Raw genomic sequence first — 18840 nt, forward strand, 5'->3', positions numbered from 1 at the left:
GTGTGTCTGGGAGGGGAAAAGTCCTTAGTAAATCCAGATTAGAACTGGTCTGATAAATGCTGAGCTGGGTGTGTGTGAACATGGGTTGATTAACATTTGGAACACAGATTCCCCATCATGCAGTGCTCCCCTGCTTCTCTGGTCCCAGAATTCACTGCAGTCTCTGCTTCAGGCTTTCTGTTCTCCATCTGTCATGTAAATTAATTGTCATCTGGTTCCATCTCGGATGCAAATGAGACCTAGGGCAGTTGTTTCACTCTTGTCACCCTTATCTGGAGGGTCTTATGTGTGTCTCTCACTGCATCTTAATCAGTTTCGTTTATGTAGAGGAGGGGAGGGAGGGGGGGGTGTGAGTCCTTGTGAGTCAGACAGACTGCATCCTGTGTCAGGGTTGCCCAAGAACACACAGCTGAGATGTAACACCACTCCCAAACCCCTGGCACTGCCAGATCCCCACACTCCAACCCACAGTCCCCCCCCCCCATTCCCCTTACTCCCAGCCTGCAGCCCCCCAATTCTCCCCCAGCTCTGCCGGAGGGATCCCATCTGTCCCCCTCCTTCCTGGGTGGGAGCGTGGTGGCTCCAATTCATGTAGGCGGTGGCAGAGTCTGTCTGGCCTCAGCACAGTCTGGAGGGAAGGGGAGGGAAGGTTTGTGGCACCCCTTGCCCTAGGATGGGGCTGCCATGCAGCACCAGGCAGCCTGGCTGTGTTCCCCCCACCCCCCTGCAGTGTCTCCTGGCTGCTCAGCCCCTGCGAGTATAGGCACCAGCCCTTGTGCTACTGCCCAAGCCACAGAGTTCCCCGCTGTCCTCGAAGGGTCACCCCCCCATACTTTTCCCCTTCTGGAGGGGCAGGCATCCCTCCTGCCCTCCTTACCTTGTCACAGCCCCAGCCCCTGCCCTTCCTGCCCTGACCAAATGTCTGGGATTTTGCTTTGCTCAGCTGGAGGGAGCAGGGAGAATGTGATCAGAGGCAGCAGGCAGCACACATGGGTCTGATGATGCCTCCGCAGCTGCAGGCAGGTCAGTCTGTCCCCTTTAATGCCTGCGATCCCCCTCCCCCTGCTCCCACCAGCGGAGCAAAGCAAAATCCTGGACATTTGGTCAGATGTAAAAAACCCACCTGGACTTAGATCAGAGGGCTCAGAAAGAGGACATGTCTGGGAAAACCGACACTTGTAGTCTCTGTTTCCCCATCTATAACTAAAAGGATGCTATTTCTATCCCAAGCATTCTTATTCTTTAGCCAGATCTTTGCTGTCCAATGAACAAAGAACCTGACCATTTCCCTTCAACAGTACAGTTTACTCCCTAATATTACAATAACAATTCATCAGGAGTGAGTACTTCACACTAATTCCTGTTTCTGTGATCTCGATGCCACTTACCAACCAAATGATGAAAGAGATGCTGAGAGTGTCATTATCAGAGTCTTTCCTTTTTCTCCTGACAGGCAGGAAACTGCTTTAGTTTCAGAGGCACCTCTAGCAGCTTCCTCTTATTTCACCTGAGACATTCATACTAGTGATGGCTTTAGGATTATGGGATTATGAAATCTTCTGAGATTGGCTTGCAGGGGTGGAAAAAAGTTGATGCTTTGGAGTTCCAGAGTGTAAGCATTTGGGGATCTTGTCACAAGGGAAATAATTTCAAAAGTGCAGAAGTTTTTCAATTAATATTTATTCCTTTCCAATCATATAACCCTAACAGACTTGAGCCGGAAGGGGAATGAGTTAACAGAATAGAACGTATACATGCTCACTATTCCTAAACTTTTTCAGACAGATGCTTATTTATCCTCTTCTTGAAAAAGTTGAATGAACAGATTCCACAGTTTCCATAAGCCAGTCGTATAAGTTAGATAGGGGGAGGGGTAGCGGGGCACTGGCCCAGATGGAGTGGGAGTTAGTTGCCTACCCTTCTTACATATGTTGAAAAGCTCTTTGGAAATCTGATTATCATGAATGACATGTGCCCCTGGTGGCTTGGAAGGCACGGCGGCACTGGTGGTGGTTGGAGAACGGTGGTGGCAGCAGGAGCGTGGCGGCAGTAAGCGCGGAGCTCCCGCAGATGCCGCTGGTGCTGTTGGCAGCTGGGGAGTGCAGCAGATGGTGAGCGCTGACCGGGGTTGGCAACCACCTCCCACAGGCACTGCTGGCAGTGTCAGCAGTGTCCAGCAATTGCGGACCGCTCGCAGAGGCTGCTGGTGGTGTCAGCAGCAGGGTAGTGAGTGACCTCCTGCAGGCACCCCCGACACTTTTGCCAGTGCCTTTTGGTAGGGGGTGCACCGCCAAGCTCAGAGGGTGAACGTCTACCCACGTACACCCACTACACATCGTCTCTGGACATGGTGACTGAGAAGGAACCAAGGTCCATGATGGACAAATTAATCAATCAAAAGAACAAGAGGGAATGAAGTTTGTAGCTAAGAGTTACAATTGTGATAATGAGGAGATATTCCCACCAGGGCTGCCAAGTATGCTGCTAGACAGATAACAAAGCATAAGATCTGGAGCTCCTGAATATCAGAAAAGCCCAGGAGGAGGAACTCGGTCACAATGGTTTGGTTGGACATTTCCCACTTCAGCGCATTGTGCAAGGCCTGTGAAGGAAGAACACTACCCCTTGTGCCAGCTGGACTGCTGCAGCAGCCCTGAGAGCTCCCTGCACCCTTTACCCACTGTAGCAGTCTGGCGGTGGGGGCTGCTGCATGGCTGTGAACGGCTGCGCACCCGCCAGACCCAGATGTGGACTGCACAGCTGGTAAAGGCACCTGCCCCTCTGGGCCAGCTGCCAGGGGGCTGTGGCTGCAGAGTTGCCCCCTACCCGGCCATCTGGGCAGCTATTGCCCAGAAAATGTTCCCAGTGTAGTGGCCTGCTTTGAACTGTCAAAGCATGTCCTCCTGGCCCCAATTGGTGAGGAGGTCAGCCCCCTCCAGCTGGGTCCCACGTGCCAGCTCTGAGCAGGCAGGGTCCTGCCACTGGCCTCCCTAGCAGGAATTCTGGTGTTCCCTACTGGAAAACTGAAAAATTCCTGATAAAAAAATCCCAAAGTCACTGTGTAAAATACGCTGAAATCCATGTTCCTCCACAATTAGAAGAAAAGACTACTAGAGAGAGACGGAGAGACAGTGATCAGTTGGGCAATGTTTTACTGATACATCTACAATGTTAAAGCAATTTGGAAGCCAACCAGTGTCTCTATCATCATAATAAAGTGAACCCTAATACCTATATGTTTTGTTGCCCCCTCACAGGGGTTACAGACCCCCCCCCCAACAAAGGCCAAATGGCTTCTGAAAGGGCTACCAACCTTGCTTGCTCCCCCAGGCCCCCAGATTGCTGCCCTGCCTGGCCCCAGCCCCTGCTTGCACCCCCAGCCCCGTGATGGCTGCCCCCCCCACCAGCCTCTAGCACTTAAAAACAAATAAATAATTTTAAAAAGTCGCTACTCACCAGGAGTAGCAGGGGCTGTGGGGGTTCTGATTCTTAATGGCAGAGCCCTGCCACATGCAGCACAGGGCAGCAGGGACTGGGCTGGGGCTGCTACAACTGTCACCCTGCCCCACGCTGTGCGGGGAGGGGGCATCGACCCTGACAGCAGTTGCTACTGCCAGTGACTGTGGGGAGGGGATGGGGTTGGATTTTTTTAAAATGCTGGGATTCTGGGGCTGGGTGAGGCAGTGACCACTTTTTTCCACTGCGGGTTTTTTTGACCCCTTGATATCCAGGAGTCTAATTTTGCCCCCACATGTGGCTTTGAGGTGCTGCAAGGTGCACATGCACGCTCATCTGGACTCGCCCACTGAGGACACGATCCATAAAAGCAAAAAGTAAATCAAGTCTTGTCATGATACAGCAGTCACTTAGCTGGGACAAGGTGCATCTATAGTTCTGGTTTCTTTTCATAGGACAAAACTGTTTTTAAGACCCTGCTAGACGCAGCCTTCACTGGGACAATATAGTTGGGGCTGGTCCTGCTTTGAGGAGGTGGCTGGACTAGATGACACCCTGAGGATCCTTCTAACCCCAATTTTCTATGCTTTGTATGATTTCTATGGCAGCACAAGCATGTTGCATTAATACGTCACAGAATAATACTATAAAGAGCAATGTGATTAAAGGCTGGGACCCAGTGCCTGTGATCCACCAAACCCCTCCCCCCCACCAGATCCTTTTCAACAATCATCCCCCCCCAGCCATTTATAACCCTATTTGTATCTGTGCTTTTGAATATTCTCCCCTAGATGCAGCAACTTGCATTTCTTTTCTTGAACTTCATCCTGTTCTTTCAAGCCCAGCTCCCCAATCTATGCAGATTCACCTGAATTATGTTTCTGTCCTCTAAAGTGTTTGCACTTCATTCCAGTTTCACATCATCTGGATACTTGCCTGTATATTCTGTCATCCAAATAATTGATTACACCAATTAGTAAACAAAAGTCTTCCATTCATTATCTTGCAATTGATGGCATTTATTTTAGGTGGCACAGATGGTAAAAATGATGCATGAAACATTGCTTTCCTGCTTCAACAGTGTTAACACAAAATTACCCAAATCAAGTGTCATTGTACATACAAAGCTAAAGAATTAACCCACCACTATCATTTTTTGTAAATAGGTTGCACATGATAGTATGAAAACAAGAATTTCATGACTTAATTATAAAAAAAAAACATAAGTAAACCAAAGTCATGAAAGAAAGATGGACATATTGTTCTTGGACTGGATCAGCCTGTGGAGCAGGTTCTTCAGGGCGGCTTGGAGCTCCTTGTTCTTCATGCTGTAGATGACCGGATTCATCAATGGAGGCACCACACAATACAGAACAGCTGCCAGGAGATCCAGAGGGGCCGGGGAGTCAGAGATGGGCTTCATGTAGGCAATGCCACCAGTGGAAAGAAACAAGGACACCACAATCAGATGAGGAATGCAGTTGGAGAAGGCTTTCTGCCGGCCCTGCTCAGAGAGGATTCTCCACACTGCGGTGAAATTTGAACATGCGACACAACGATGAAAACAAAACAACCTAAACATAAAAACACACTGAAGGCAAGGACTGCCAGCTCTCTGCGGTATGTGTCAGAGCAGGAGAGCTTGAGCAGCTGGGGCACTTCACAGAAGAACTGGTTGATGGTATTTGAGTGGCAGAAGGGTAGACTAAAGGTGTTCCCAGTGTGCAGTGCAGAGTAGTTGACACCAGCAGCCCAAGTACTGGCAACTGTCTGGACGTAAATTCTCCTGTTCATAATTATCCCATAGTGCAGTGGCTTGCACATGGCAATGTACCGGTCATATGCCATGATGGTGAAAAATGAAAAATTAGCTGTATAAAAGAGGAACAAGAGAAAGACCTGGGAGACACATCCAGCATAGGAAATTGTCCTGGTGTTTAAGAGAGAATTGACCATGGACTTGTAGACAATGACGGAAATGGATCCAAGGTCAAGGATGGACAAATTTGCCAAAAAATAGTACATGGGGCTGTGGAGGTGGTGGTCCGTAGTTATAACAGTGATAACAAGGAGGTTCCCCACCAGAGCTGCCAGGTATGCTGCGAGAAAGGTGACAAAGTGTAAGATCTGCAGCTGCCGAGTGTCAGAGAGGCCCAGGAGGAGGAACTCAGTTATAGTGGTCCAGTTGGACATCTTCCTTCCCAGGGCACCATGCAAGTCCTGGGTATAATACAATAAGGGCCATGGTAAGGAGGAGAGTAACAAACTCAGTGGCTTTGATATTCCCATCAATAATGTCTCCAAGTTTCATGCTAAGAATGTAGGTCTTCCATTTTTTGCCCTATGGATAATTTGATTTTAATTAATTACTTTTCCCTAACAAGACCTTACATAAAAGGAAATATTATGATCTGAAATTCTATAATTTATCTAGCATTTGTATGCTGGAAAGAAATACATGTGAAATGAAATATATTGTATAACATTTGATTGCCTTAGAGGTCCTATTCCCAAACCCACCCTCCACACTATTCCCAATAAACTGTATAATTTTATCTGAATTAATAGCAAAAACATTGAAAATGTCTTCATTCACTCTTGTAGCTTTGAATCTATTATACATACTATGCAGTATCATTTCTGTAGCCAGGTTTTCCAGGTTTTATATTCTTAAATCTCTTCTGCAACTTACTAAGACGGGACACTCCACTAATGTAGAAAACTTACGGAAATTGTTTTTGTGGAAATGTCCTGATTTTGTGTCATATTCAGGCTTCCCCTGCAGAGATCCTTTGCTCTTGTCCAGTTGATCTCTCAGCTCTCGTCTGCACCAACCAGTAGTCTAGGTCCCCAGGAGCACAGCTAACTCAGAGGTCTTTCTCTGCTCCCTCTGTCACTGAACGACTGGAATAAATCCAACCAATTTTCTGAGTATGCAGCTGACTTCAACCACATCTTGTAGAAAAGGAGTGAAGCAAGACAGCAATTTTTTAGTTGTTTTCTTCCAAAGGCTCATGGGACTCATTCCCTGGAGTCCTACACCGCTCAGAAGAAAAAGCACAGATGTAAAATTCTGAGCTGTACAGATGTTAGAGGAACAGCAGAGCTGTGCTCTGGTTTGATCTCCCTCAGAACACAAGTCATGGAATCTCTGAGAAGTCCCTCAGCTTCTCCACCTGGCTCTCTTGTCCCAGTTAGCCAGACTGGGCACCTTAGTGTCACGACCCAGGGATTTTGGTGCCTCGGCACTATGGAATTTTCTTGTCACATGAGAACCTCTTGCACAGCGAGGGTTTTTGCTGCATAAAGAACCCGCATGCAGGAGAGAGTTCCCGCCAATTTGCAGCTGTCCTTGCAGGATACATTTTCCCTTTGCAGCACAGAAATGCACGGTGCAAAGAGTTCGCGCTATTCGAATGCAAATTCGTGTCCCACTATTGGCTAGCACTAAATTATTCACACGTGGAGGCCGGTAATTGGCTTGCTGGCCGTTTAAAAATTAGTGCGACTTCCGCCCAAGTCGAAGAACTTTGAGCACGCTGCAGAGTGCCTCTAAAGAGATCCAACTTGCGGCTAGCTGATCGATAGACTGATCACCTATCGATCCTTCTTCCCGTCGCCGAACGCAATCCCAGACGTACCCTTTTCCCGCCGGCTTAAGTTATGGACGGATTTGCTGGCTTTGGCCTCGCCAGCTGGAGCAACTCACATTGTTGTTCAGACGACCGAACCATTTCCGTCACAGCCACCAGCGACGTAAGTAAAGTTTTTACCACCATTAAACCTTGTCAGCCTCTCCATTCACCAGCCCGCCCTGACGAACGAGCAGTTTCTAAATTACCTCGAGTCGGCTCAGCCCGGCCGAGACATGGCGACGAGGATGGGATTAAAGGGCATGGTGATGGAGAAGAACTTAATTGGGTGCTGCCCCTGGTGCACCAGGAACCTCCATGTAGAGAATGCTAACGATCTATGGGCGCATATCGCTTACCACCAGGCGGTAGAAGGGGAGGAAAGAAGTATTGATGGTTATTTCTCCGTAAAAAGAGAAGAAGCTGTAGTGAAAGAATGGAGAACAAAGCTATCCCTTGGGGAGTTTGGATGCATAATGGGGAGCGACCGGGTTTATTATCAGCCCCTGGAGGAAACATTAACCATATCCCTAGCTGGGGTGAAAGCGCGGAAGGCAGAAAAGCTGACCCCCACTCAAGAGTTCGCCCAATGCACCCGATACTTAAAGGAAGGGGGGGAACCCACCCCCGTGGACTGGTTCAACTGTCCGGATTTGGTGCCTGAGTCGCGGGGCCATGAGCTCCTCGTTCAGCTACGGGAGGATTTGGAAACTAAGGGCCGTCACAAGCCGAAGTGGGGTCTAATTAAATGGAAAAAGGGAAAGATGATAAATGTGCTGTTCCGTGCAGTAACGGGCCTACTAAGGGAATACGCGAATTTGGAGGCTCAGATGCATACTGCGGGTAAGGAGTTGCTGGAGCAGAAAGCAAAGGGCTCCGGAGCAGCGTTTATTAACAGTGTCAGCCGCATGATGCTGTTGGCAGAAAATGGCACCGAAAGAAGCGCGAGCCATCCGGAGAACCCGGAAAAGAGGGGCGGAGTTTTGGAAGACCCCGCGGGGATCCGCCTAGTGACTCCACCCCCTGAGGTGACGTTGTTCCCTGCAACCACGCCTCTTACCACGGGGAGGGGGCAATGGGAGGAGAGATATACCCAACGCTCCCAGATGCAGAATTTAACCCTCTCTCTGCCGCAGCTTACCCGATAGCTGTGACGAAGCATGTTGAGGATGAAGAAGGTACCAGGCGTACGACTGTTATCTCTCACACACGCACCAGACCAGAGATACAAGAGCTTTGCAAAGAATCTAAAATAAGGCCGGAAGAAACCTTGGCTATGTGGTTAGGAAGACTAATAGTGGAATTTGGATCTGACACTCTGGATAAGGAAGAAGCGAGTGCCCTGACACGACAAGCAGCGTGGAGCGGAGGGCGCGCTACTGATTTGAATGTGGTCACGGATAGTGCCCACTGGCCCATCCCGCTCCCGGCGCTTGTGGTAGGACAGGTAACCCACAAATTTCACACCTGGCATGAGGGTTGCCTGCAGAAGGCTACTGCAGAACAACTTCTTCTGGCTATAGTTGGAGTGTCATATCTCTCATGGAGCCCGAGAACAAATCCAACGGGACTAACGGCAGTCCAATATAAAGAGAGATGTGCTCATCGTCACTGTGGCGGCAAAGTGTCCCCACAGGCGAGTGAGGGAGAGAAGAGGGGACCCACAGACCCCGAGAGCAAGCCCCCAGAAGGGCATACGTACTGGCAGAGGGGCAGCGGGAGGAAGAGCTGCATCCGTGGCTGCACCCGCGCAAGCCGCCATTACGCCGGCTCTGGCAACAGCTGTTCCCCAAGCGGCGAACAGCTGAGCCAATCCCAGCGGCCGGAGCGGCCGCTGCGGGAAGATTTAAAAATGCCGGCACGACAGGGAGGGGAGGAGAGCCAGGGAGAGAGAGTACGGGTTTGCGGCCCGTGCTGCAGGCTCTCGCACGGAGCGGTGAGGACCCCGCCTGCGGGTCTCAAGCAGGCAGTGTAGGCAAGACCTGGAAGCCTTTCGCAAGCAGCCAAGCGAGAGGCAGTCAGAGAGTGCACGCCGAGGCACTCTCTCTGCGTCCTGAAGTGGCAGACGCCCAGGAGGCAGGGGAGCACTCTGCGGACAGGAGGAGAGGGGAGACAGCGGAGGCCGCAGGAAGGGGCTGGAACCAGGGGAAGCACCCACCAGCTCCCCCCGATTCGGAGGAGTATTATCTATAAGGGAGGAGAAAGGAGAAACCCCTCCCAGCAGGAGGGAGGACGACTGGGAACCGGGGAACCAGTCAGAGGCCATCATACTGGGCCTGGCAACATCTGGAATACATCGCCCAGCGGTTGGTGTGTGGACGGGGTGTAGGGGAGGCGGAGCCCCGTGGATCACTGCATCCGATAACCGTGAGTAACACCGTCTATCGGGAGGCCCCACCCAGGATAAAGATCTCCAATGGAGACCCCTCTGAAGGTAATTGAGTACATCCAAGTCGTGGCAGACGAGTTGAGGGGAGGGGCGACACCCCGATAGGCCAGGCGGAGCAAGGCGCAGGCTCCACAGTCACCTATCGGACCCCGGGGCAATTCCAACGCCCTTAGAAGCTATAGATGCCTGCGTGGAGGTATACGGAGGAACGAACGCTGTTACACTCCGACTCTTCTTGAACCCAATGGCAGGTCAACCAGTGGGAATTCTTTTAGGCCATCTCCCACGATTGCAGGCACTCATGGAGCAAGGTGAGGAAGCTTCTAATGACACAAGGGATCGACCTTCAGCGTACCTAGCTGCAACACTGAGGCCTAGGCGACAAGGGTATACCCCTCAGCGAGAGCCATGGGGGTCACTTCCAAGGACCCCAAAAGAAAGAACCTCAAAGGAAAGAACACTGAAGGAAAGGACTATGTTCGGATTTCTTCTCGCTTACTCCAGACTAACAAAGGCTCAATTGAGACTTTTGGGAGACAAGGCCCAGGCCAGTATGGCTGAAGCACTGGGATTTAATTTCGAGGACTCGCCAAAAAACGAGTAATGGCCATTGGCTCCGCCGGCGGCCTTCACCAATTCAAACCCGATCCTACTGATTCTCGTCCGTACACTGAACTCACTGTTTACAACCCTACCGATCCAGATGACAAACAACAGGTATTCTTCCTTCTCGATACTGGAGCTCAGACCAATGTGATTACCTCAATGATACCTCATCAAAAGACCACCAAGACAATCAAGGTACAAGGGCTTAACGTTATCGCCGTCACAACGAAGGTCAAGTTTTGGGTTCAGGATCACCGATATCCCCTAGAAGCCGTTGTAGGGGGCATCAACATTTTAGGAATCCCGGGGATAAAAACGCTTGACCTCAGGGAACAAGTGCTACAGGCATTACCCATAATTATCCCAGAGCAGGACTGGCATCGACCAATGCTTCGTGACACTTCCACCTGGCGATATCGGCCAATCCCAACTAAGGATTCTCTAAAACAGTCCCTTACTGACCTTCTGCAGAGACTCGAGCGACAAGGCTGTATTACAACCATAACAGCCAGCACCTACCTATCATCAGGATGGGGAGTTGCAAAACCTGGGAAGCCTAATGAAGCCCGGTTGGTCATGGACTATAGAGAAGTCAACAAAAGGTGTCAGGTACTTCAACAACCTAATCCATCTACGCTGCCACAGTGTATGTTAGAAATGGCACAGTTGCAGCAAAGTCAGTGGGTTGGAGTCACATTAGATCTGAAAAATATGTTCTTTTCCATCCCAATAACTGACCCAGAAGGAATACTAAATATGTGTATTGATGGCATCATGTACAGGTGGACAGTTTGTTCGCAAGGATATTGCAAAGCTCCATCATTAGCCACTGGTGCCATGAATAACACCCTGAAGAATTTTCGAGCCTTGCACTCTCTTCCCCCAGAAAAAGAGTTAAAAATTTGGAGTTATGTTGATGATATTGCCATCATGGGTTGCGATAGCTCTGTAGTTGCCAGTGTAGTAAACCAACTAGTTGCTCACCTTCAAAGTGAGGGATGGAGAATCAACAAGGAAAAGTCAAGCCTACATCCTGTAGATGACATTACGTTCCTTGGCACTCGATACATCAGTTCCATTCGCCAAGGAGTCTCGCATGAGGGTCCTAACATCGATCTGCTAAAAACATTGCACCCTGTCACTAAGAGGCATTTTCAACAGCTTTTGGGTCATTTAAATTGGAATCCCAGTGATTTGGCACTCCTCACTAAATTACAGCGACAGATTCGTGACAAGTCCCAAAAGTCCACGCCTTGGACGGAAAAGGATCAGCAGAATCTGCTTCACCTGCTAACCACGGTTAAAGGTACACAACTCCATGCCATCGATCTGGGTGACTCACTAACCGTAACCCTTGGATTCACCACCAATCACGTGTGGGCTGTCGTGCACAATCCCCGCGATGAGCTAGTATACACGGGCCATAAGATGCTTCAAGCTGCACAACATCGATATGGAGCTATGGGAAAGATTCTCCTAGCTGAACAACTGGTGGAGCCGTTAGCAAGGGGGCATGGGACGTTACGCGCTCCTGGTGCCACATTGTTACCCTTGCTGGACGCGGGAAGAATCGACCCACATTTTCAAGGGGAGTCTAAAACTTGGAATACGTTAGTACTTACCCACCATTATAATTGGCATTGTTGGAGGATGGAAGATATGGTACCTGGTCCAAGCCCAGGAGATGAGGAAAAGGTTCCTACACTATATGGAACTTCAGCCCCAGCGTGGATGACCTCGGACGGAACCTCCCGACATGGCGGAGGCTATGGATATTATTGCAAAGCTTGTAACAATAAGGAAATTTTTCAAGCTGACCCAGATGATAATTCGTCCCAAAAATTTGAATTATTAGGATTCCTTGAGGTACTGGAGCATTGTCTGACATATCATGACGATACGCTCCCTGTTCCAATTATCACCATTGATTCGCAGTATATCTATAAAATTCTTACTGGTATAGCTTTTCCCTCCGAAAATTTGAATGATTGGCAGGATATTTGGAAAACGTTAACTAAATGTGTGCGCCTTCCGTTAGTTAGGCACACTAAGTCCTACCATCCGGATACTGATCCAGTAGATGAGGTTATTGATAAACTTTTGGAAGATCCACTCCGGACCGACATAGCCTTGCCTGTCACATCTACCACTAGTCCGGAAGTAAATCCATTTCTCGCATGGCTTCATGAAAATTGGGGTCACCCAGGACCACGGGCTTGTCATCAACGTTGGTGCCGAACCATTACAGAGCTGACCTCATATGGAGCTTGGCGGGATTGGGAAAAGGTAGCTCAGGCCTGTGAGACATGTGCTAAAGAGAAGTGTCATAAAACCAAGCTTCAGATAGGAGCTTTCGATTCTTCCCAGTTTCAGGCAGGAAAAGTTTGGCAGGTAGATTTACTGGGACCCCTCCCAGGGTCTAAACCGCCAAATAAAGGACTAGTTGTGGTTGATTTGGGGACCAGGCAGTTGCAGGTCATTCTCTTACGGAAAAGCAATGCCACTGCTGTAATTGCTGCCTTAACTGCTGTATTTGGCACCTGGCAACCTCCTCATGAAATTCAGTCTGATGGAGGACCTCCGTTTAACTCTAATGCTCTGGATAAATTTGCTTGTCTTCATAATGTAGCATGGCATCTTCATCTGCCGTACCATCCGCAGTCCAACGGCGTTGTGGACAGACACATAGGTGTATACAAGGAGCAGCTTTGCCTTAGAGGAGGAGGGACATTTAAAAATTGGACTAAATTTAATCACAATGTCCTTATTTCACTAAACACTGCTAAACCGTTATGGGATGAAACTGATGTCCGGAAACCCCCACCTTGGGAGCCCAAGTTCCAACCTGACGAGTTAGTGTGGATTTCAATACCTCACCCTCATCAGTCTCATCCACAAGTTCACAAAGGGACAGTTCAACGACTGGGACAATATCCCAATACCTATTCTGTCCAACTGGAAGAGAAGCCTGATTGTCCTCCGATTATCGTTCATCACAACTGGATGACTCGCCGTTCCGACGTTCACCCAGTATCCTTACAGTGAAATCAATTATGATTCTTTCTTGTTTTGTTTTGTCTTGTTATTCTGTTTTCTTCACAGGTTTGACCCCACCAAAAGCAGTAATTCACAACCACCTGATTATGAGAACAGATTGCAGTCCATTCGAAGCAAAAAAAATTATGGTTGCGAGGGAGGCACTGAGACGGCAAAGAACCCATTGGCTCAGGACTTGTTATGACACTATTTTCATTTGTTAAGTGTTTACTGACATTGTTTGTTATAGGAGAAGACGGACTGAAGCGGACGTTCTCCAATCAGACGATGATCAACAGTTGTTGCTATACGTTCAAAGTTATTGTATTTTGTAACTTGTTGAAAAGACCGATTTGTCAAGTTATTTGTTTATGTATTTATATATATACAAATATATATATATTGGTTGTGAAGGCTTTGCCAAGTCAGTGAATCCTCTAACAAAGATGCTGTATGATGTGCTCATGTGTTGAAAGTTCCAGTTGTGCCTTTGGCAAGGGGGCATGTCACGACCCAGTGATTTTGGTGCCCCGGCACTATGGAATTTTCTTGTCACATGAGAGCCTCTTGCACAGCAAGGGTTTTTGCTGCATAAAGAACCCGTGTGCAGGAGAGAGTTCCCGCCAATTTGCAGCTGTCTTTGCAGGATGCATTTTCCCTTTGCAGCACAGAAATGCACGGTGCAAAGAGTTCCCGCTATTCGAATGCAAATTCGTGTCCCGCTATTGGCTAGCGCTAAATTATTCACACGTGGAGGCTGGTAATTGGCTTGCTGGCCATTTAAAAATTAGCGTGACTTCCGCCCGAGTCGAAGAACTTTGAGCATGCTGCAGAGTGCCTCTAAAGAGATCTGACTTGCGGCTAGCTGGTCGATAGACTGATCACCTATCGATCCTTCTTCCCGTCGCTGAACGCAATCCCAGACGTACCCTTTTCCCGCCGGCTTAAGTTATGGACGGATTTGCTGGCTTTGGCCTCGCCAGCTGGAGCAACTCACATTGTTGTTCAGACGACCGAACCGTTTCCGTCACAGCCACCCGCGACGTAAGTAAAGTTTTTACCACCATTAAACCTTGTCAGCCTCTCCATTCACCAACCCACCCTGACGAACGAGCAGTTTCTAAATTACCTCGAGTCGGCTCAGCCTGGCTGAGACACTTAGCATGTGAGGCACCAAGTTGCAATTTGGTTAGTTCCTACGTAGTTTTGCATGAGAAAATAACCTGAGAATAAAAGTCAGGTTGTAAGGTGCAAAAAAAAAAAAAAAAATTCTAAATATAATTAATATATTCCATAACTCAGACAAACAAGCTCCATTGCAAGGCATCACATTGACAAAATATTAGCTCAGTGATCATTAGTAGGTCATGGTTCTGTATGTACTGTCATGAATATGACAGCCCGTTAGACCACTTTCCCCTAAGTCGTATGCATGCAGGGTCCCAGCTCCCCCTCATTTCTTCCACTATCAGCTCCCCTTGAACCCAGCGGTGCCCAACCCAGATGGACTCCATCTGCCAGATCAAGCCCACAGGGGTGATCTAGTGGAGGCACTGCATGCAACGTGCATTGTGGGCTGTCTACATCTGGTGCTTGCACCTGTGCACAGCATAAGATCTGAGGGGCCAGCCTGCAGCACATGCTACCCACAGCAGGTCACTGGGGGTGCGTACTGCATGTGGCATTAGTGATGTGTAGGGGGTGTACACGGGTGCATGTGCACCCCTTGCGATTGGGGGTGCACACCCTGAAAGAAGCACCGCTGGTGCCTGAGGGTAGTTGCCACTTCCCAGTGCCCCCCCTGACTGACACCAGCACTGCTGACAGCAGTCTCTTAGCTGGGATAAGGTGCATCTAGAGTTCTGGCTTCTTCTCGTAGGATGAAAAGTTTTTAAAATCCTGCTAGACAAAGCCTGCACTGGGATGATCTGGGCTGGTCCTGCTTTGAGGAGGGGGTTGGACTAGATTACTCCCTGAGGACCCTTCCAACCCCAATTTTCTATTATTTGTATGATTTCTATGGCACAAACAATGCATTAATAAGTCACAGAATAATACTATAATGACCAATGTGATCAGAGGCCAGGACCCAGTGCCCAATTTTAGTTCTCTCAATCCTTCCTGGCATGGCTTGACTTCCAGACATTTATCACTTTTGTCACATATCTCTGAACTTCTCTAACTTATTCATATTCCTTAAAATGTGGAGCCCAGAAATTCACACAGTAGTCTAGTAGTCACACACTTGCCTGCCTATACACAAGTGCCAGGAGCTTGGGGGATAAACAGGAAGAACTTGTCCTCCTGCTAAATAAATATAACTATGATTTCATAGGGATAATGGAGACCTGGTGGTCTCATGACCCATGACTGGGCCACAGGTATAGACAGCTATACCCTGTACAGGAGGGACTGAGCGGACAAAAGGGGAGGAGGTGTAGCTCTCTATGTCAAGGAAAACTACGCATCCCTGCAAGGCGACATTGGCACCCATGGTGGAAGACTTGAGACCCTGTGACTTAAAATCCATGGGGAACATGGCAAAGGGGATACTATGGTGGGCGTCTACTACAGATCCCCTACCCAGGGTCAACAGCGTGACCAGGAGTTTGCCTGGGAATTGGCTGAGGCCGCATGCTCCTGGTGTATCGTAGTCATGGGAGACTTTAACTATCCAGACATCTCGTGGGAAGAGCACTCAGCTGAAGCCGAGCAGTTGCAAAGCTTTCTCTCATGCGTGGATGAGCCTATCTGATGCAGGAAGTCTATGGGCCAGCAAGAGGTAAAGCGCTGCTCGACCTGGTACTGGCAACTGGAGGTGACCTAATTAGCCACCTAACAATTGAAGGGAAGCTGGGTGAAAGTGACCATGAGCTGATCACCTTCTCCATCCGCTGTAAAGCTGGCAAGTCAGTCAGTAATACAGAAGTCCTTGACTTCAGGAAAGCTGACTTTGACAAGCTAAGGAGGCTTGTCAGTGAGGCCATAAAGAGCCACAACCCAAAGGGAAGGGGAGTTCAGGATGAGTGGTTGCTTCTCAAGGGAGCAGTTCTGGATGCACAAGCAAAGTCTATCCCGTCTCAAAGGAAAGGCAGCAAAAGGGCACAGCAGCCCCCTTGGCTCTCCAGGGAACTGGTGGACCTCCTACATCTTAAAAGGAAGACCTACAAAGGATGGAGGACTGGAACCATCACCAAGGAGGAATACTCTGCTGTGGTCCAGAACTTCAGAGAGCAAAACAGGAAAGCCAAGGCTGCGATGTAACTACAGCTAGCTACAAAGATCAAGGACAATAAAAAGTCCTTTTTTAGATATGTGGGGAGCTGGAGGAAAAACAAGGGCAACATTGGACCCCTGCTGAACCAGATAGGACAACTGACAACCGATGCCCATGAAAAAGCAGACTTGCTAAATGGGTACTTTCCATCAGTTTTTCACCAGTCCCATGGGACACCCCTGCCCACTGTGGGTCAGGGATGCCCGGATGAGGGAGATTCCTTACCCTTCATCAAAGCTGACCTTATGAAGGAACACCTTGACAGGCTGGATACCTTCAAGTCAGTCGGCCCTGACGAGTTACACCCTAGGGTCCTCAAGGAGCTGGCGAGCATCATAGCCCAGTCCCTGGCACGGATCTTTGAGAGCTCTTGGCACTCTGGTGAAGTGCCCCATGATTGGAAGAGGGCCAATGTCATAACTATCTTCAAGAAAGGGAGGAAAGTAGATCCAGAAAACTACAGGCCCATCAGCCTGACCTCTATCCTGGGGAAGGTCTTGGAAAAAATTATGAAAGAGGCCATCCTATACAGGCTACCTGACGGCAACATCCTGAGGGATACCTGGGTTTGTTGCAGGCAGGTATTCCTTGACCAATCTCATTTCCTTTTATGACCACGTGTCCTATCACCTGGACAAGGGGGAAGAGATTGATGTCATATATCTTGACTTTAACAAAGCCTTCGATCTGGTATCCCGTGATGACCTCTTGGCAAAACTGGCTAACTGTGGCCTTGGCCTCACCACGATTCACTGGCTGGGAAATTGAGTCCATGGTAGGACCCAGAGGGTGGTGGTTTATGGGAGTCAATGATTATGGTGCGTTGTGACCAGTTGGGTCCCTCAGGGCTCTGTCCTAGGACCTATACTATTTAACATTTTAATTAATGATGTAGACATTGGCATCAGAAGCGGACTGGCCAAGTTCGCTGACAACACCAAACTCTGGGGTAAAGCATGCACACCGGAGGACAGAAGGGTGGTCCAGGTTGACCTCGACAGGCTCAGGTATTGGGCGGATGAGAACCTGATGGTGTTTAACACTCAAAAATGTAAGGTTCGCCACCTTCATAGGAAAAACCTGCAGCATCCTTATAGGCTCGGCAGTGCTACTCTGGCTAGCAGTACAGATGAAAGGGACTTGGGGGTCATGATTGACCACAAGATGAATATGAGCCTTCAATGTGATGCTGCAGCCAGTAAAGTGAGCAAAATGCTGGTCTGCTTGCACAGACACTTCTCAAGTAAATCCCTGGATGTCATTCTCCCATTGTACTCGGCCTTGGTGAGACTGCAGCTGGAATACTGCGTCCAGTTTTGGCCTCCACAATTCAAAAAGGATATGGATAAACTCAAGAGAGTGCAGAGGAGAGCCACATGCATGATCAGAGGTCAGGAAAACAGACCTTATGACAAGAGGCTGAGAGCCGTGGGACTCTTCAGCCTGGAAAAGCACAGGCTCAGGTGTGATCTGGTGGTCACATATAAGTTTATCAGGGGTGCTCACCAGGATCTGGGGGAATGTCTGTTCACCAGAGTGCCTCAAGGGATGACAAGGTTGAATGGTCACAAACTCCTCCATGACCATTTCAGGCTGGACCTTCTTTACTGCCCGAGCCCCCAAGGATAGGAATAGACTGCCATTGGAGGTGGTTCAAGTGCCTACCTTGAATGCCTTCAAGAGATGTGGATATTTATCTTGCTGGGATCCTATGATCCCTGCTTACTTCCTGCCCCTGGGGTAGGGGGCTGGACTCAATGATCTTCTGAGGTTCCTTCCAGCCCTAGTATCTATGAAGCTATGAATCTAGGTGAAGAAGGCTTTCTGATGGCCCCGATGAGAGGGGATTATCAATACTGTGGTGAAGATCTGAACATACGACACAACAATGAAAAAAAAATAGAGTAGAGCTAAACACATACTGAAGACAAGAGCTGCCAGCTCTCTGAGGTATGTGTCAGAGCAGGAGAGCTTGAGCAGCTGGGACACTTTACAGAAGAACTGGTTGATGGTATTTAAGTGGCAGAAGGGTATGGTAAAGGTATTCCCAGTGTGCAGTGCAGAGTTGATGACATCAGCAGCCTAAGCACTGGCAACCATCTGGGGGCAAGTTCTCTTGTTCGCAATTATCTCATAATGCAGTGGTTTGCAGATTGCAATGTATCAGTCACATACCATAACTGTGAGAAGGGATAAATTTGCTCCCAAGAAGCAGATGAGATAAAACACTTGGGCAACACATCCAGAGTAGGAGATCGACCTGGTGTTCAATAAAGAGTTAGACATGGATTTGGGCATTGTCACTGAGATGGAGCCAAGGTCCAGGAGAGACAAATTAATCAAGAAAAAGAACATGGGGGAATGATGCTTGTGGTTGAGAGTTACAACTGTGATAATGAGGAGACAGTGGTTTGGTTGGACATTTCCCTTTTCAATGGATTGTG

This window comes from Alligator mississippiensis, chromosome 7, assembly GCF_030867095.1.
Source record: "Alligator mississippiensis isolate rAllMis1 chromosome 7, rAllMis1, whole genome shotgun sequence".
NCBI classification, from domain to species: Eukaryota; Metazoa; Chordata; order Crocodylia; family Alligatoridae; genus Alligator; species Alligator mississippiensis.